At 39.8% G+C, this 20,448-nt stretch overlaps 1 protein-coding gene across 1 annotated transcript in view; it reads left to right on the forward strand.

Moving 5' to 3' along the window:
* Nucleotides 1–20,448, forward strand: part of ZBTB20 (zinc finger and BTB domain containing 20) — a 449,829-nt gene that overhangs the window by 85,310 nt on the left and 344,071 nt on the right. The window contains exon 3 of the transcript XR_552321.2: nucleotides 6,753–6,874. The gene's annotated coding sequence lies outside the window, so the exon portion shown is untranslated. The remainder of the gene's footprint in view (nucleotides 1–6,752; nucleotides 6,875–20,448) is intronic.

Consider the following 20,448-nt stretch of genomic DNA (forward strand, 5'->3'; position numbering starts at 1 on the left):
TTATTTATTTGTTTTTACAGTACAAAATACTCCTGGTTTTACCTTTTAATTTGCACTGTGTGCTTCGATACCCTGATAAACTTCCTTGTATAACTTGTACCTGTGGAAGTGATGCAGCTAAACATTTTAATGGTTGTCTGATGGAACTACAAAGGAAAAAAGAAAAATGGAATTCCAATCAAGGGAGAATTGTTTTTACTAATCTGGTAGGGTTATATCACTGCTTGATTCTTCTCTTGTCCTGTTGTGATTTGTAGTGTTTTGTTTGTTTGTGGACTTACTTTGTTTTCTTTCCACCCACACTCCTGCTTTCCTACTCCCTTTTGCCTAGTCTCAAAATGTCTACCAATAAAAACATCCATTTGTAATGGTAGCTTTTGCTACTCTTTGTAGTCTGCAAGTGTTTCAGCTACAGATATCTACTGAATAAAATGTCAGCCACCATTTCTAAGAGGGGAAGCTACTAAGGCTTAAATGAAGAAATGGCCAAGGACTGTGGCTCTCAATTTTTAGAGGTACTATTTTAAAACATTTTCGCTATAAGCGACACTTTTTGTGAGTTAAATAATGGAGAGCAAATATGGAATATTTTATCTTTTTCAGATGTTTTGAGTACCCAGCATCCTTTGATGAGATCAGTAGGATTATGGAAGAGAAACTGTTCTTGAGGCCACAAGGAATACAGCATCCATGGATATCTAAATAAATAGCAATAGCAAATTAGAAAATGTTGTTTGTATTCAAAAATACTTGGGGGTGTGGGGGGGGGAACAAGCAAAGAGTAAGTACGCAGGTGTCTATCTTAGGATTTCTTAGTGCCATTTGTAGCCAGCTAGAACAAGAAAGCATCTGCCACTCTTATGGTTGTCTTGAAGATAAATATAGTTTTAGGTCAGCAGCAAGTGCTGGCTGATATATTTTATTCCTAGAATGCTTTTTTTTCATGTACTAAAGTTTACTTTAGAAATGCAGGCACTAAATAATTGTGAATTCTACACTAAGTACAAGAGGTAGTAGAAAACCAGCGGGATTTATGTTCTCAAGAAGTCTATCTGGCATAAGCGAAGAGAAAAATATATAGATGTTCTTTTCAGTCTGCTAACATCCTGACTATGAGTTGTGAATTAAGTGGTGTTTATTGTGCTGAACCATGCTTTTTATACATTTAATTTGAAGGGATCCATTCAAAGACTGTACATGTCTTACTTGGATACAGATAACGGATCGATTTTATGTGAAGCATGCTAGATTTTTATGCCCATGGAGTACAGAGCTTTTCAGACTAAGATATATTAGTAACTAGCCCAGGAGGGTGACAGAAAGGACAACAAAGGAAGTTAATAAATTGATAATGAAGTGGGATTATAGAGGATTGAGGATGGATATTAGAACCATTTCAAACACATTTTCTAATCACTACCACTCTGCTCTGATTCTGTCTAGTGGCACCACCCTGAAATGTACTGTTGGGTATTTGGTAAAAGACCACTTGACTTGTCACTTATTGGCAAACATGCCCACATCCTTGACAGGGGTCAAGAGGTTAAGTGAGTGACAGTAAGATTCTTCTGTTTGCCATGCAGTTGGCCTCTCTAGAAGAGCCTTTACTTAATTAAGTTGACAAAAATATTTGGAAGACTTGCAGTATGGTGTCTGATCTACAAAGTTTTTATTGCCTGGGCTTTGTGTTCCATCACTGCATCATAAACATACAAAATCAAGAAATTGGTGACCAATTTAACACTAAAGTGAATATGAAAAGATACCATATTGTACTTCTAACTAGCAGATAAAACTGTGTAAGAGAATCAAACTAATGCAAAGCACAGAGGAGGAGATGCTGACAAAAATGAAATGGACTCTAAATCTCAAAACATTTTCAAGAAGAAATCCGAACCCAATTCTTTCTATTACGTTGACCAGGCAGTTTCTTGAAAGAAGCAGGAGCTATCTCATACATACTTACAACACATAACTCTTGTCTACTTCCCAAAGCTTCAGTTTTTGCTTTTCCCAAAATTCCGTGCTTGACAACTGGACAGAAGGCTACGCTGAATTAAATTTTATTGTTCTGGTGTTCTCCATCCATTTGCAATGCACATAATCAGGAATTCAGCTATGTCCCAAGAAACCCGTTTAACCTAATGAGAGCAAATGGCAATGGGTGTTCCTTACCCGAGACAGCAGTGCCAATGTTTCTGCTTAATTGGGACATATTTGGCTGGTTCCGGTGCTTCAAGTGGTTTTTAAACAGGTGTTTAATGGGTGTGGGATTCTGAACTCTGCCCTTTTGATACAGCAGTTGCCAAATAAAGATTAACAGAAATAAAAAGATCTAATACAGAATAATAATTTTTGTCTTTGTATATTTATTCAGCATAATTTTTACTTGAAGTCGCAGGCGGGTGGGGAGGTGTTTCTTCTCATAATTGAGAAAGTCCATTAAATAGAACAACGGGATGTCTAGCAGGGTGTCCTAATTAAAATTACCCTGTAATTTGAACAAAGCATTCATTTGTATGTAGCTAAGGTTGACCTAAACCCCATCTAAATCAGGAAAAATTATTATACAATTTTTTTTTTCTGCTGAAAATGAAACTTAGCATTCTGCCAGCAAACAGCATGGTTCTGTTATTATACAGTATTCAGGAGCAAGGATTTTCTCTTCAGTGTTCAAAAAATAATGTTTTCAGTAAATTTAAAAGATATTTTTCTCCTACCTCCACCCTTTGATAGTATTCATCCATGGTTGCGTTTCTGTGGTATTTGAATGCAGAGAATTTTGTTCTGTGCATGCTGTAAGCCCATCTGAAGCCTTTGGTTGTGGCCAGTGTGCTGGTGAACTAATAAGCAACTGAGAGAGCAGCTGTTTAGCAGGACTGATTGGCTCGGGCTTGACTTCGCTATCTGCAACTCCACAGTTTCTGACTGGCTTGGAGTGCAAGCCGGGTAATTTTGTTATCGCGGGGAGTGTGGGCCTGCATACATAATCTAGGCTGTCTACACAATTGAGGAGACCATACTCTCCGTGTTAAAATGACCTACTCCTGCTCTAGCTGTCATGCTTTAAAATGCTGCTGAGGCAAATTGTATTTAATATAATTTATCAAATCAAAGTGAATGTTTGAAAGAACTAACTTCAGAAATACTGTTTGTATTTAAAAAGAAATTTGCACCATCTTTTACTTGACAGAGCTGCACAAACTGCAGCTTGTGGATGTTGCTTCCAGGACACAAGGGGGTGGAAGTTTATTTATTTGTGCCCACTTTCTGGGCAGGTTGGGAAGGGGGAGGATTTTCAAAAATGCTTGAAACTTGTCTGAATATGCTGCTGATGGATTCAACTCGGACTTCTTCTCCATGATTTGAGTGGAAAGAGAATCACACCTTTGTTCCTTTGGCTAATCCCACCCATATGTACAAAAAGGAGAACTTGATAAATGCCAAAACTGAGGTGCAATAGGAGTTTCCTTTCACTGAATTATTCTTCTGCTCAAACCAGCTTTTACATTTTCATCTATCAGCTTCAGTAGAGTATATAACAACAAAAGAAAGGAAAGGGAAAAATCTGATGAAGAATTTGCTTAACCTACCTTAAGCTCCAAGAAGAATTGTTGAAAAGAAGATAAAATTTTAGGCTGCTGTTGTTGTAATACACTTTTAAACTGATCAAGAACACTTGAATAGAAAGCATTCAAAGGTTGGCATAATTAAAAATTTTAGATTCCTGTCATTGGTTTAAACATAGTCGTGTCTTTGTGGGCACCTGTTGTAATGTGGAAAGACTGAAATTAATTCAATCAAACAGGTATTGGCCAAGGTATTTGGTGTGTGTGTATATGTTATTGTGTGGATATTTAAGTATGCATGCTTTCCAATTGACAGTTATTTTACAGAGAAAGATGTTCAGTGACAGCACAGGAAGGATATATGCACAAATGGGTTGTACTGGTACCTGTATCTTAAAAGGCAGTTGAAGGAATATGGGAATCTCCTGTTGGGGAAACCAGCCAAGCCTCTTGTCTGGGGGTTGCATAACTTGAACACGTATAGGTTTGTGTAACAAGCTGTCCAGGTGCCTGTGGTTGACAGGATAACTGTAGCCATCTTGAGGATGTGTAGAAGACTGGAATGAAAAATAATAGTTGTGTGGATGCTGTTGCTTCAGACTCACTTATGCTGGAAAGCATTGTTTTGTTATTGTTGGACAAAACCAGTCACCAGTTCTTATGCCTGGTCTGGTGTCCTGCCCTTGAGGCCTGGTTGTAACTTGGCAATACAAATTCTAGCTGCAGTACTGAAAAGGTGGGTATTAGTTGTTCAGCCGATGAAAACAGAGGAAGGTCAGGTGTTGGCACTGATTCCTCTTCTCAGTTACTGTAATTTCCAAAGATGATGAATCACCTGTGGATGCTAACTGGTTAGTGAAGCTCTTCCTTACTGACTCCTTCTCCTGAAGATACTGTAGGTGGTGGTGCCAGGTGATTCCTTACCACGAAAGGATCTCTCTTGTAGGATGTAAAATGTTCCAATTCCCTAGAGCAGGGAAGCAAAAGAAGGGAACTTCGGTGTCTCCTGTGTTCAGCTGAAATCCAGATGCCTATCCTGCGCAACTGCTTGGACAGAGTGGCTTTAGAACTACTGAGGGTTACAAAGTTAGTTTTTAGTCAGGACAGAATTGATACTTCTGCTCTGGAAAGTAGCAAAAGAGCTGTGTAGTGTGGTAACTGTATACATGTAAAGGAAAATTCCTGCTCTATATTTCCAGGTGTATTTTCTGAAGTCCTTGAAAGATTTTTCAGGAGTTTCACCATGTTCTGGTAGCAGTGGCTCTTAATCACACGCTTTTTCATTTGCCTTTGGCAAGAATGCTCAATTCTTTCCATTTGAATGTGGGACCTTGCCTTATTGCCTCAGGGAAGTGTTACTGTAATGCATGTCACTTGAGGCTAATTCAACCTGCCACTTGGAAAATGCCCCTGGTGCAGATTGTAGCTGTGCACCATTATCTCAAGCTATTTTTTGTCAGAAGCAGACTGCATCTGTTCTGTATGATCTGAGTAGCTCGACAGTTTATTTTAAGTTAGCATGTGAGGTGGGGTCTTTTTTACCTATAAAGCTGTGATTGGTTTGGCTTCCAGCTGTGTGATAAGAACCTTTCTCCCGTGGCATACCAAAGCAGCCCTAGACATCACAAAATGCAGGTCCACAGCAGCTTAAACTAATCAGTGTTGACGCTGCTCTGTTGCTGTTCATCCACTTGAACAGTTCTGCTGTCTCCCTGGCTCTAGCCCCCAAGTTTTCTGCCTGGATCTTGAGGTGCAACAAGGGTTTGGTGTGGCTGAAAACAAGTGGAAAAGAAGCCTTCATTCAGCTGAAGGCTCCCTGAACCAGGCACTTACACAGTCCTGGCTCAAGGATGGACTTGGGGATGTGTGGCAAGGAGAGGAAGGAGGTGAGGGAAGGGTGGGACTGTGACAGCTCCAATTAAAATCAGCTTACATCATAACACAGCCATGCTTGTAAGGTTTTGGAGATGATAACCCAGTGGTTTCAGCAAGATGCAGCTGTGAGCATAGGATATGTTAATCACAGGAACTGTGGCTTTGGAATTTCCTTCCTCTGCTGTTTTCTAAGACATCATTTTGGTGCACATCAGAAACACTGAAGATCACACACCTCAACCTTTCCACCCTTGAAAAGGGAAAATGATACGAAGGCTTGATTAATTTCTTTTATGAGGTTTGGTTGCTCTATGTCACTAGAAGTAGATCAGGCAGAGGGCAGGAAAAAAGAAAACATTTTTGTAAGCAGTAGGGAATTTTCCCCTTTGAAAAAGAGCTAAAACTTCATTAACATTTCAGCCAGCTTTAAATTAAAATTTGCATCTGAAAATAATCTATCATGTGTTTTGAGTGCCAGCGGGTCACACCAGGGCAGTATCAGCAGAAGTTTCTTGTGTGTACAGCTTGTGATGTGGCTCTGGTACCGTCAGTCACAGTGTCACCGTGCCACTCATGCTGGTGTGAGAATACCCATGGAATTAACACTTGGCCTTGTGCTGATCATACAAAGCCAGTGTGCCCCGGGCCACGTGGCTGGCTGGGGCAAACTGAGCAGAGCAGATGACTGCTGGGTCCTGAATTCTACACCTGCTTTGTGTGCAGGGTAACTTGGCCTAGTCCTCTTTTACCAAGAATAGTCTTATTCCATTCCATTGCAATAGGTCTGTTTACACCAGAAGTTTCTCTTGTAACATTTCTGTAGGACAGGCCCTTAGAACATGCCACCAGAGTGATTGGGTCATCTTTCACCCATCCTTATGCCACTGAATGGTGTTACTTTAATTTTTCTGCCCCACTGAGCACAAGTCCTTGAGTTTGATGTTGGGAAGAAGAGATTTCAGAAGTGAAGCTAGCAGCTCTGCTGTGCAGGCAGGAGAAATGGGAAGACTGCTCTGTATCCCTAGGTTTTGCACATATGAGAGGATGTAGGCATCTGCAGCATGCAGCCTGAAATGGTTTTTTTCCTGCAAGGTTTTTATGTCAAATCAACATGGATTAGATTTGTAGCTGTCCTGAGCAATTGGTATCCCAACTGCAAAGCTTTTGGAGAAAAACACTTTGCTGATTGTATCATGCTTTTGATAGGGCATGTGTTGGAGTTCCTGGCAACTGTTTCTAAAGGGTTTACCTTTATGCAAGGTCTTAAAAGATGATTTTCTCCTCTTTTTTTTTTTCCTCTCTCCTCAGGGAACTAGAGGGCTTGACGCATCCTTTACATCCTGCATTTACTCTGACCACAGTCCCTCCCTGTTCTCACAAGCAGAGCTCAGCCCTGCTTCCCTTCCTGTTGATTCCCAGTCAGCTACATGGTAAGTTTTCATTATCTCTAGACTTGTTGCCATGAGGCAAAACTCTGGCAGACTCTCTAAAATCCATTAGCACTGGGCATTGAGGGCAGAGCACTTCATGCCCATCAGAGATCACTCAGTTGTATTCCAGGCTGACTGCGAGGAAAGGAAGATAGTATTGAATTAGCATTGGAGCTGAACTTCAGCATAGATTGTTATAGGAATAAAATATGAAGTAAAATATGTGACAGAATTAAATCCATCAGTTCTAATAAAAGAAACAGAAGAAAGCAAAGAAATATTGGACCCTTAAATCCCATTAACCAGGCCAGAGAGAGAATGCGTTAAAAGGAAGCTGCACTGTATCTTTTTTCATTGTTTGATGAAATAATCTTTTTCACCCTTTAAGTAGTGTGTTTAAAACTCCTAGTATTTCTGAAACAAAGAGAATATACAGCCACCAAGCTGGCTGGTTTTTATACCTTCCTTTCTGAGTATTGTCCTTCAGTGCAATACAGAGCCATTTCTTTGTTCTCACAAGCTAGCAGTTAAATTGTATGTAAATGTATGCAAATTAGATGCTGTCTAATAAAGAGAGTCATTAGATGGAAGAAATATTTAGTTTAGGGGGAAAAAAGAGAAGAAAGCAGGTGTATTTTGCAATAGAAAAATGTAAGATTGCAAAAGCCCCTCAAACTTTGGGTGAAGGCTTTTTATAAAGCCATTAAAATATTTTCTAAAAGGCTTGCCCTACTCTTGGTCCTATTTTCTGTGTGGTTTTTTTATGTATGTGCACTTCTGTGTTCTTAAAACTCACTGGCTTTGCTATACATACAGACATGTAATTATTGTATTCATAGGTATTTTATTTCTTTAGATCATGTAGCTATGAATTTACACACATGTATCTTGTACTCGGGTGTGTTTTCTGCTTTCTGAGTAGATAGAGGTGAAATTCACGTGGTAAATTTTATTTTCATAGATTGATTTATTCATCATATGCTCTGTCTGGATACCTTTTCTCGCTACCTCATCTTCCTCCATTTTATCAACCCCCTCCTCAACAATTTCAAAGCTTTATTTTTTTTCCCATCTTATTTATTCACCAAATCTTAGTGCCAGATGCATTTCCGTTCTTTCACTTGCATTTTCTGCCAATTTATCCCTTTTGAGGTATGGACCTGATTTAAGTCTGAAGCAGCAGTGACCTTTCTAAACGTGAAGTTGCAGCTTTACTGTCAGGTGTCATAACACTAAAATGCTCAGAATGTGAAGCTTTGTGTCATCCAGAGCTGGAGATTCCACACCTGTGGATGGAGCACTTGTATCCATCTAGGCTCTGAAAGATTTAAAATAGATGAACCTTATTTTCTTGCCACCTCTAAGGAGATGAAATTTGAGACTTTTCTCTCTCTACCTTTGAATTTCTACTCCAGCTCTTTCAGCATTTCTGTTTGGGTGGACTAGTATATGAAGGTGACATGGCTCAATTATCTTGAAGTCTTTGTTGTATTTTGTTTCTAATGGTCAGTTATGGTTTCAGGCAGAGACAACAGCTGTATGTCAACTTGGCTTTTTTTTCTATTGCCGTTTTGCAAGTCTGGAAGTCTAAAGACATATATGTATATGTGTATAAAAGATATGTATATAAAAATAATGTTGTTTAAATATTTACATATAAAGCCAAGGGATTGGCTTCCTTCCCAGAATGACTGGAACTACCTTCTCCAGGAACATTTGGACTTGAGAAATCTCTACAGCAACACTTTTTTACTGAAACTAAACAATTTGTGAAGTGAGTAACTAGCCCTGCACCCTTTGTTGTTCATATGGGTTCTTTAGCTTGGGGTGATGGAGAGACCTCTGTGCATGGGTAGTTCATTTCCAGCTAATTATGATAAGATTATCTTTTATTGCCATTTTTACCCCACCGCTTCTCATTGGCTGATTTCCTGAGAGAGAACTTGTGAGTGAACCTTGGACAGAGTGGGAGAATTTTTGCCACAGATCTAGGATGGGTCCGTGCAATGTGCTGCATCTGAGCAGTGTGTGCAGTCTGGGCACTGCATTCCTTTCTGGACAGCTAAAGAGCAGTCAGACTGATCACTCAGATCAGCTGCCCAGCATTCCAACCACCCTGGCTGAGTAGTCAGCAGGGAAGCCATAATGTGTCTGCTACCCAGTGGGAAATGTAGGCAGGGTGACTGTAAGGACGTGGTGGAGATTTGGCAATGAATATTTCAGGTACTCTTGAAGGCGTAATAGAATATGTAAGGTAAAGATTGTGTGGAATGTGAAGAAAATCTGAGCTGTTGATGATGAAGATGCCAGAGAGGGGTGAGGTTAAAGTGAGGAGTAACATGGGATGTACTGGTGACTAAGAGGGATGAGGCCATGTTAGCAAGCAGAAAATGTTGGTGGTTTACTGGCTCACTTGGGACACCACTCTTCTAGGCTTTCTGTCACTGAACGTCCAGGAGAACAGAGTCATTAGTGATGCAGGCATTTAACATGGATGTTTACACTGAGTTTGCAATCTAGCTAGGTGTAGCTATGCACATTCTTCAGATTTTGGGAGGTGATGGTTAATCCTGAAACCCTAATTGGGATATTTACACTGGACATGGGACAGGCTAGCAAACAAAGTGCCTTCTGTCTGTCACATTCTTGATCAGGCTGCAAAAAATACATACAGATGAGTGATACTCAAATGGGGGAAGAGTGGTGCAGGCTTAGGGGCAGGGATCTGATTAATTCCGTATTCCTTCCCGTGCTTCCTGCGGTCTGGAGTAATTGTTCAGGGCAGGAGAGAATTCAATGCCTACTACTTTTGAGGATATGCACCTTTTTACCTTATCCATCTCAACAATAACAATAAAACAGCTTTCCTACTCTTGAAGTACATTGCAAGCATATATATGCACAAGAAGATGTGAGACTTTTGTATCCTGTGATGATGAATCCAAAAGCAGTACTGTCCACAGATATGATAACCAGACCCCTGGTCCTTCAGATCAGGCATCCATCCCGTTAATGTCTTCAGCTTCAGCAGTGGGAGGCACCGAAGAAATCCGAAGCTGTAATAGTGGAAGAACTAATTTTTTTCACTAGTGATCTTGAGAGTAGATGAGAATTTTTAAACCTGTATCTCTGAGGAGCCTGTGCATCTTTAAAGAAATAGTTTTAAGAAATAAAATATGCCACACTAAACTAATCCTAGAGCTAACGAACAGGCATTGGGACTAGCAGCTTTTGCTATTACCTACTGCTTATTATTGTTATTATTATTATTTCTTTTTAATTATGCAAAGTGCTAATCAGTTTGATTATGCACAGTGCTAATCAGGTTAATTATGCAAAGTGCTAATCAGTTATTCTCTAAGCACACGAGGAGAGCAGAGGTGCTGGCAGTGAATGGTGGTTCTAGATGGGGGTAGTCACGGCAGTCATTCCTTATTAAAAGAGGAGTAGGTGAGATGATAGGGGTTTTTGCTTCCATTAAAAAGTAAATAAAAAAAAAAAAAGAAAGCCATGAGGGGGATAGTTCTGGTGGGGTAATTCTTCTTTCACAGCAAGGCGGACTTTTTTTCCAAGTCAGCTCATGCTGTTGGATAATTTCTGTAGGAGTTTGAGTGCACTGATTTGGGCAAATGTATTGCAGGAGAGTCTTTTAATGGGGAGGGTACAAGGTGTGCCCACTTAATAGGTCAGGGTGCGTAACTAGAAAAATCACAAATTAAGGGAGTTTGTTCAATCTAACAGAGTCACCTTTCAAGCACTGGGAAGTGGGATACTGACAATATAACATGGATGGCAGTTGTTCATGTGTTATTATGGCTGAAGGTCCCGTATGCGCATACAAAATGTGCTTCTTTCAGTGTAATGCCTTTAAAAGCTGTAGGAATATAGGGTGCCTGATCAGTGGAATGTATGTTAGGCTGGGCTTCTTCTTCCCCTTTAGCACTAAATTATAAGCTAGAAGTTTGTGTTCCTGTGAAACAAGATCTGTTTTCAGTAAGCTATGTTCTCCCGACAGTTACTGAGGATTCAGTGTGTCTCTCTTACTATGCTCAGTGTCTAGTATCTCACCAGTATTCCTTATTTGATTATGTTTCAGTATTGGTGTGGGATACATAAGCATTACTTTTTTCAGTTAGTAATGGAGATGACATTCCCAGAGCAGAAAGCTAGTTGCTCATAAAAGTCCTGGGTAAAAGATCTTAAGAGATTTTCGAAGTCATTAAAACAAAAGACTGCTTCATATAGGGCCATCAGTACTAGAAGGTTACTGCACCAGCAATGCAAGAGCAATTTGCCTTGAAAAATTAAACATTGAAGGTACTAACTTATGGGGAGTCATGACAAATTTTCAAGTATATTTAAGGTAGGAAGTAAAGCAAAGCATCACTAATGTATGGCTTAAACCAGAGCCTGAAAATTAATAATATTGCCTTCTTGGCTTTGTAACTACTCCACAAGGCACTGATCCTTAAAACAAGTTTACTACCAAATATGTGGTCACAGATGTTCATCTATTCTTATAAATTCATTCTGGTGTTAGAAATCTAGACAAACCAATGGTCCAGCATCAAATCTAGTGCCTTAGATCTGGAGGAGGGGAGTATGTGATGGAAATAAGTGAGAGGAGGAGACACCAGTGTCCTGAGACTGAATGCTTTCCTGTCTGAGCATCCACATCTTTTCAAGTGGGAGTCAAATCCTGAGGAAAGAAAACTCAAAAGTTTTCATTTTCCTACAGGTATTTCCCCATAGTATCTAAAAGCTTCTGTAGAGTCAGAAGACCCCTGGAAGGCCAGTAGCATAAATCCCCCACTGTAGTATTTGCATCTTAGAAATATAAACCTACCTGAAACATAATCATTGAATTTCACTGTCTCAGGTGGCTGGCCTTCTGATGAATTGGGGAGCTAGAAAGGCAAAACTCACATTCTGCTCCTAATCCTACTGCTTTCTTTGTAACCCTGCTAAATTTCATTACCTTGCTTGCTTTAGTTTTATCTTGATGGCAAAGTATGGTTAATGACACGGACCTAATGCAGTGGAGGTGGTTTGTGAAGCAAGTGTATTGTTTGCAAAGTAGCTTGATATCTCTGAACTAAAGGGGTTATAGAAGTGCTGTGTACTATGGGAGTTGCATTTTTAGTAAGAAGCATCACCAGATCTTGTGATACTGTGTAAATTACTGCAAGATGGCACCAAAATAGTTAGTGTATTCCTAAGGAGTGAAGTAAGTGGATGGAGAAAACTCAGTTGCCTTGACATGAAGCTAATGGGTTATTAACAAATGAGGAAACCCCAATAAAGAAATCTGTGCCTTCAGTGCTTGAAGAAGTGTGCCCTGAGTGAACAGGGAAGTAATTTGCTTGTACGGCAGAAAGTCATTGCTTCAAAACTCTCTTTGGATTTTCTTGAGGACCTGGTGTTCAGAGGTGCAGGCTGACTGCTATGCAGCCCAGTAGGAGCTGACTCTGCTCATTGGCATTCACACAACTGGGAGCTAGTGGGGAATTAATAACAATAGGATTTTAAACGTTCTGCCTGACCTTTTAAAGTTACTGACCTGCATTCAGGTTACAAATACACAGCAATTTTCTCTTGAGCTGCAAAGATTCTAAATGTTAAATCGGTAACTCAATCAGGCTAGCAGCCCTTCTCTCTGTTCTCTTGTGCCCAGCTGCCATGACTGGAGTAAAGGAACAGGAAAACTATCAAAACATATCCATATCTTACTGTGACACAAGTACTTGGAAGGAGCCCCACTGACATAAACTAACACAAAGTGACATATTGTTTAAAAAGTTGTTTCGAATGTCTTCTCCCATTGATCTTCTTCGAGGGAGATAAATAAACACTGTGTGTGGTGCAGCCAGATTGAGTATTTTTGCTCCTACAAATGTTTATACATTCTCTGGTGGTTGTTTGTATTGCTGTTTGTTGACTGTAAATGCCAGACCTGTATGTGTCTAATGTATACATTTACAGGAGCAGTGCAGTTTGGGGAGTACAGTCAGGGTAGTGCCTCTTATGAACACCACCAGGTGAATAGTGGGTGGTTTGTTTTTCTCCTCCTTCCAAAGCAGTGAATTTGTCTTTGTGCTCCCAGTGAAAGAGAGGGCTGTGGTGGCAGGAACTTTAGTAAAGCAGGACCTTCAGGTCCACAAGGAAAGCCTATAGGATTTGTCAGGTAGGATCAAGTTACTTTAGCTTTTCATCTAATTAACAAATAACTCCGTTGCGCTGTCAGTTCATTCAGTGGTGATAAAGATGATGTGTGTTTTCTCTCAGGAGGAAGTGACTGAAGTTGTTACAGATGACAAAATTCCTTTTGGCTGAGACCCCTCCTGCTCCTCTGTTCCTGTTTCACAGTTCTCTCCCATGTCTTTGAAAAAAATCTTCCCTTTTTCACTTATTGTTATTATCAGCATCTTAATCCTTAGGGCAGTGGGATTGGGTAGATTTGGGGAATGATGCAGGCACTTTTGTCCACTAAACTGAATGAGCATAGCTGCCTGAATTTAATATATGTGTAGGAAGAGTTCAGCTTAATCAGTCACCATTCCTCCTATTAGGTGGAATTTTCCTCGAACCCATGCTTCTGTTGTGTTAGTGTAAGTTAAAATTACATGTTTCTGCTCTCTCGTGCACCTTATCTACATTTATTAGACACAGGTTTCACTGCCTTGCAGTTACCATCACAGAAACCACTCTCATTTGAGTCTAAGCTTTATTGACATGTAATAATTTTTAATTAGTTTTAGTAGCTTTAAACATAAGTTTTGGGAGAGCTGCTTCTGCCTCAGGTGGGCTGTTTACAAATCTGGTACCAGAGGAAAACATTTTGTTTTGTCCATACTAAAATATTCTGATAACATCTAAGAGTTCTTGTGTCTTCATAGTTTGGAATGAAATCAACTGAATGACCTTTGTGTCAGGGTCATATTTTTTTTGTTCTACTCTATGCTTGTGCATCTCACCATCCTGACCATAGCTGTTCCATGAAAATAAGAAGGACCTACTACAGTTATCAGCTTCTTCTCTTGAGTGAACTCAAGAGGCAGAGGTCTGTCTGGTGGTCCTGCAGGTTGCCATACTGTTGATGGCCAGAAAGCACTGATATATGTTCGTATGTAGCAGATTCTCTTTTTCACTTGGCTGTTTGAAAATTCAGGACGTTAAATTCATTAAAAAAAAAAAAAGGGAAATAATATTTCATTTACCTAAAGTCAAACTTGTGAACACTAGAATTGAAGTTGACAGAGCAAACTTAATTCAACTTCCCTGTGCTTTTCCAGTTTTTATGTGGTCATATGCTGGTTTTGGTGGGAACCAGTCTCCTCATAGTACACCTGATGGACCTGGTCTGTGGTGGAATAGAGATTCTTTAGTAAGCAGCTGTTTTCTTCAGTACCACTTGCCTCACTTACTGCAAACACTTGAAATTGTTTAGTATACAAGGCAGAATACAGCAGAAAAGAAAAGGGTGCTTTTATTCTCAGGATTATGGTGAGAGCATGCATGTGCTTAAAGCAAAAAATATGCTTGAATTGAGTTGCTTGTAAAATCAGTCATCTTTAGGTGGGTTGCAAAGCAAGCTAGTATTTCTGCTTTCTCTTACCAATTCACTTACTCATTTTAACTCTTCACTTTTTCTGCCTTTTAAAACATTCTGTTTGATTTCCTTTAAAGAAAAAAATAAAGTCAATACCAGTAGTAGCAGCCTACCCTGGTCTTGCATCACTTTGCTGGTATGTGAAAAACTTTTTTTTCCTTTTTCTTTTTTTTTTTTTTTTCCTCTCCCTATGAAATTGCAATTTCCAGGACTTTGGCTTTCCGTTGGTAGGAAATGCACTATGTTATACTTTATTCACTGACAAAAGTGCACACAACTCTTCCTGACACTTTGACAGTTTAGTGGGAGATGCTGCTCTAAGTAGAATGTGTCTGTCTGTAGCCAGGTCCGTTTTTTAAGCACTGGGAATTCAGCTGTTTTCTTGTGAATTCTTTTTTTCATATTTTATTACTGTAGAGAGAATACAAAGAGTGCTTGTTTCTTTCTTTCTTTCTTTTTTCCCCCCCCTCCAGTTGACACAATCAGTATTATTTGAAGAAAAAAAATTACACAGAGAATGGGAAATAGGGTGGGAAAATGTAATAGGAACTGCAAATCTTTTCTGTCTTGTCTGAGTAAATGAGAGCTGATGAGAGATGCAGCACAATGAGGTCTAGGGAATGCTCGCTGAACTGGTATATAAAGATTGTTTCATTTTGCTTCATTTCATTTTACTGTATTGAATTTGAAAGGGAAAATTGCAGCGGACATGAAAGTTTGCTGTGGAAACACCTTGGGTTGCAGTACCCTTGACGTGAACCTGGGCAAACATGAAAAGGAACGTTAAATAAAGTAGTGTATGAATTGTGTAGGTGTGCTTCAGAAGCTACTTTTTGAAGAGTGCCCTTTCACAAAGAGTGGCCCTGCCTCTCAGGTTATTCTGCTACTTCGGTTTTTAATCTCTTAAGGTGTCATTCTGGGTTGTCTTTTGGGTTTTTTTGTAATTTGGTAGTGGGGGGAGAGTGAGTCAAAACCATACTGATTTGCAAGACTATGTGGTAACATCATTTTCAAATGCCAATTTTCAAGAAGTCTGGAAGGAGATGATTTCTTCCCCCATTTTGCCCACCCTAAAGGTTCTTCTCCCCTTTTCAAATGAGTATAACTCAGGGGAACTTGGTTCTAGGTGGGATACTACTACAGCAATGTACTCCTCAACAGACAATTTTACTTTTACTTTGCGTGTTACAATCTCCAGTGTCCAGCTGGAGTGACTGCACATTGTTTGCTGGAAGGAGGAGCTGTGATTAAAATCAGGTGTGAGTCAGTTTAATCTGAAAATTTTTTCTCTTGTGCTACATTAGGCATTGTTAATTCTCAAAAAATGGGAAACACAGGATTTTTTTTTGCCTAAGTCAAAGTCAGTTGCAAAGGTTTGAAGTAATGTATCATGAGCAGCAAACATTGCTGCATAAAAGCTCTGACAATGCACACTGTAAGATTTGACACTCCTGCTGGAGTCATTACCCTTGGGAGAGATCTTTGATGATAAAACATTAAAAAACTAAACTTTTTTTCTCATCTAAATATGCAAATTGTAATGATCAGAAGTAAGATTCAACACCCTTGTCTTCAGAGTCCAGCTGGTGTGTTTGCATGGCAGGTTCATATCATGAGCAGGTTTAAGACTCTTCTCCTGGAAAAGTTTTTGCCTTTTGGAAACTTCTGGATTTCTATAAGGTAGGCATGCTTGGCAAGCCTTTGCCTGGAAAGCATTATCCTTTGTACAAACCTTCCCTCATCAAAGTCCCAGAGAGTGAAGAGGTGGGAGTAGGGTTGGTGGGCACTGGAAGAGAAATGAAGCGGGGGGTGGTTTTACTTTTCTCCAAGCAAAGGGGTGGTTTAATGGCATTGTGTAATATAGCTCTTCTGCTACTCTGAGGGCTAGGGAACGATTGGGTAGGGTATTTAATTCCTCCCCCCTCCGCCCCTGCCATTTCCACTACCTCTAAATGGAGACCTGCAAGTGCAAGGGTACCCATCGGGATGTCAGCGTCTCTGGATGTGATTCATTCCAAGGAGCGTCGTTCAGCGCAGTATCTAAAGTCTGGGTGTTGCTAAGTGCCATGGATTCATGCTCCTAGTTCAAGCACAATCCATTTTTTCTTCATGGCTGTGGTTTTGGAAGTGGAAGGGTTCCTCATTGGTTTTTTTTCCAGATAAACTTCATGGGTTCAGACAGGGAAACCTTGGATAACAAGAGGAGTGATAAAACCAAAATTCTTCTCGACCTAGGAGTGGATAGCTCATGGAAAAGGGAGACTGTGTTGCCATTGTGATGAGTAGATGTAATGGCTCCAGAGCATTAAAAAAAAGATCTAAGAATTTAAAAGCTGATTGAAATGCACAACATGTTGGGATATTTTGGGGGTGGGGTAAAGCAACCACTCTTTTCTGCAAATTTTTCTAGTCCAAGTCTTTAGGCTGTGCAGTCTGACTAGCTCTGCTATTTCATATACAATAGTAATTCAAGGAATATTCTTTTTATCAGAATAAACAAATTTTTGCTGCTTGACATGTGAAACGTTTGTGCTAGTAAATTCCACAGAGTCTATTCCCCCCCCCCCCAGTATTGTTTTGTCTGATTATACAATCTTGGAAGTTTAGAATTGACTGGTTTACTGTAAGAAGCATTAAGTAAATGCAATTTCCCTATTTTTAATAACAGAAGCTCAAATTTCATGTGAGATCACACCAGTACTCCAGTGTAATTAAGTTTATGGTTTTCTTATGCACTTCAAATGCCTGTGATGTGCAGTTAATAGTATTTTTCAGACAAGTATTAGGACACCTCAGTAGTGATGCCAGTGTGGGCTGGTGTCTATCAGCAGTGCAGACACCACAAAACAAAGGAAATTGCAAGACCCTGTTATAATTTGTCTAAAAATATGCATGACAGCAGAGCTCTTTTTTTACCTGAGTTTAGAGAGTGATAAGGCTTTGAATTAGAGTGAAGCTTCATGAATGAATCAGGCATGAAACAAGATTTTCAAGCTTGGCTTTAAGTCCAGTGTGTATTGAGAGTGAAATATGGCTGGATATCAGATCTTCTGCATCTTGGATTTTGTGTAATGGCTGTACTTCATGTCTGTTTTCTGCTACACTCATTTTGACCCTAAGCTGATATAGCACTGCATAGGAAGTTCTGGAGAAAATCTTTGGATTAACTTTTCACCTGTGTACATATACAGATTTGTTTGTTTGTTTGTTGCTTAAAGGAATGATGATTTCTCAATAAAGAGCATTCTTTTTCTTTTTCTAGGGTTGGAATGAGTAAAACAAAATATTTCATTTAATTTAAACTGGTAGAGAGTTTTTGTTTATTTCAAAGAAGTTTTGATTTTCAAATATTTTGAAGATGAAGGCCAGAATTTTCAGTTCGTGAGGAGGAAGAATGTTTCTTACTTGGCACCATCTGACATGCTTGTTGAACACTGAAACTTTAAATTGTACTGACTTACGTTTGGATGTAGAGCTGTAGAGTGTGTGTGACAGCTCTGTCAATTAGGATAAGACCTGATTATTCCAATATCTTGGACTACTGGGCCTGAGTCTGCAGCATCAAGATTTTGGAATTCTTGAGATTCAACTTGGTTGTTTATAGAAGTGTTGGAAATGAGCCCCTGGTTCCTTTCTGAAACAATTCCCTCTGATACAACAGGATTGTCAGGCTTGCTGGCAGTAATGGCAGAGTTCTCATGTGTCAATAAAGTCTCTCCTCCCCCGGAAAGCTGAAACACAACTTGCTTTATGTAAGTGTTTAGGGACACAGCAAAGACCAATAGGTGGTATGTGGGCCATCTTCTCAGTCACCTTTTCAGCTCACGAGCTAACTCCTGGTGCAGTGCTGTGTTGTGGGGAGAGCAGATCTGGGAAGCCTCTGGCAGGTAGCCATAGAATAGCCCTTCCCTTACTCTACTCAACACATGCAAATGCTAACCAACTGTTTGTTTTGCTCATGCAAATTTTTGCCCATGCAAATTTAAACTGCTGATTTCCTTCATTACACATGAAGAGGTTGGAATGTCCTTTTGAGTGGGAAATAGTAGCAAGGGTAGTTTAGTAGCACCACTTCTTGTTCTGTTTCCTCCTTAATCAAACGAGAACCACGCAGAGCTTCAGTGTGACTGGTGCAGCAGCGAGAACTACGGGGTTTGGCCCCACAGGTATTAACTTGTGGCAATCCTGTGGGGAGCTTTCTTTGTGTGATATCTGCCTTTTAGGGGGCTGTTGGGGGAAGGAAGCAGCACAGTTGGGACAGGCAATGGGAATACCTGCTGTGGCTTCAACTGCCCATCGCTGGCTGGGAAAGGCTAATTGACATTTGAGAGAACATTCTTTATATGAGAAAGTGATGAGTGAATGGAAATTAAAACAAAAGGGTTGAAAATAGAGCTGTAATCAATCTAGCCCTGTATCTCAATAAGCCAGGGGCAGTATTTCATAGTGAATTTGGGGCAGATATTGCAGCAAGTGCCACAGTAGCGGGGGGTCTTCCCCCCACTCCCTCCTCCCCTTCCATTAAATCTACATTTGGAAGGTGGATGGTGCTGACTCATAAATTAAATTGGGGTAATACATACAGTGTATATATATTTCTGTCACTTTGTCTCAAATTAAACACGAACCTTCTCCCCTGACAAGATGATAGAAAAGTTAATTGCTCGCCCTGGCTTTAAATTGGAATTTGAATTTGCAAAATGCTAAAGGTTTATGAGATCTAAATCATGAGGAGCTTAAATTACATTCCTGTGATAAAATATTAATAAATCAATTAAAACATAAGCCGAGTATAATATTACTTTTTTTGTAGGAACCTCGAACACAATAATTCATTAGAGTGTGCAGTAACAATTATTGTATCTTTTTTAATTTTCTTTTTTATTAGTTTCTCTTTTTTTAAACTGGGGAAAAGGCAACATCAGATGGGAAAACACCACACAATGGTGGAATATTATCGTGGTACCAAATCTAGTCATCTCCTAGTAACGATGCACATACATACAAAAGCATCTGAACACCCTGAGCTCCACACATTGCACCATGGCTCTAGTATAACAAGATTCACTCACTGAAAGTTGGGGCCTAATTTTCCCCTTTTCACCATGGGAAAGAAGGGCAGTAGCATGGGAAGAAGGGAAGAAACCTTACTGCTCCTGGTTTTGTTTTTCTTTTCCAGCCTCTTTCCATGCCATTTCATCCTTTTCTTATTTTTCTCCTCCTTTCTCTTTATTGGTATAAGATTGGTATGATTTCAGTGTCAAAACTATGAAAAATTCGCAGATCTTTCTGTAAAACTGGCCTGAGTTTTGTGTTGGGGAAACCCAGGTTAGAATTGGATTTCGTTGCTAGATTTTTAGTTATGTTTTGAACAACTCTCACAGCTCTAATCTTTACATAACCCATTTCTGTGTACTATATAAAGAGCACTTCAGGCACAGTATGAAACTTAGTTATTATTTGAGGAAGGAGGTGTTATGCTAGCTCAGCATGCATTTCTTATATGCAAACATTAATACACAAGGAATGCAATTATAACATATACCTGCACACCTCTAGTGCCTGTGAAGATTCAGATTTCTTTGTCAAGTGCTTTTTACCTTCTGTGAAATGACTGGACTGCACGTCTGATACAGCTATGCTTAGTAAAGGGTCTAATTGCTATTATTACATTATTTGTGTTTGAATTCTTGAAAGGTTATTTAGTACAAATTATGTGTTAGTGCCAAATTGGCAGCTCTGGGGACTGAAGTGTGCTGTACCCATCCATAGGGTAGGTCCTGTGGCTGAGTGTGCTCTGCCCACCCTTCCCTGCACCTTGGCGTCGTGCACAGCCATCGCTCCTGCCGGCCTTGGAGGGACTCTCTTGGTTTTGCAATTTGCAGGTGAGACCGTGGCTTGTGCAGGTCATGTGTGCTGCAGCCAAGGGTTTTTGACTAAACTAGGACATCTAAATAGAAACCCC

Source organism: Corvus brachyrhynchos, unplaced genomic scaffold (assembly GCF_000691975.1).
Source record: "Corvus brachyrhynchos isolate BGI_N302 unplaced genomic scaffold, ASM69197v1 scaffold3, whole genome shotgun sequence".
Lineage (NCBI taxonomy): Eukaryota > Metazoa > Chordata > Aves > Passeriformes > Corvidae > Corvus > Corvus brachyrhynchos.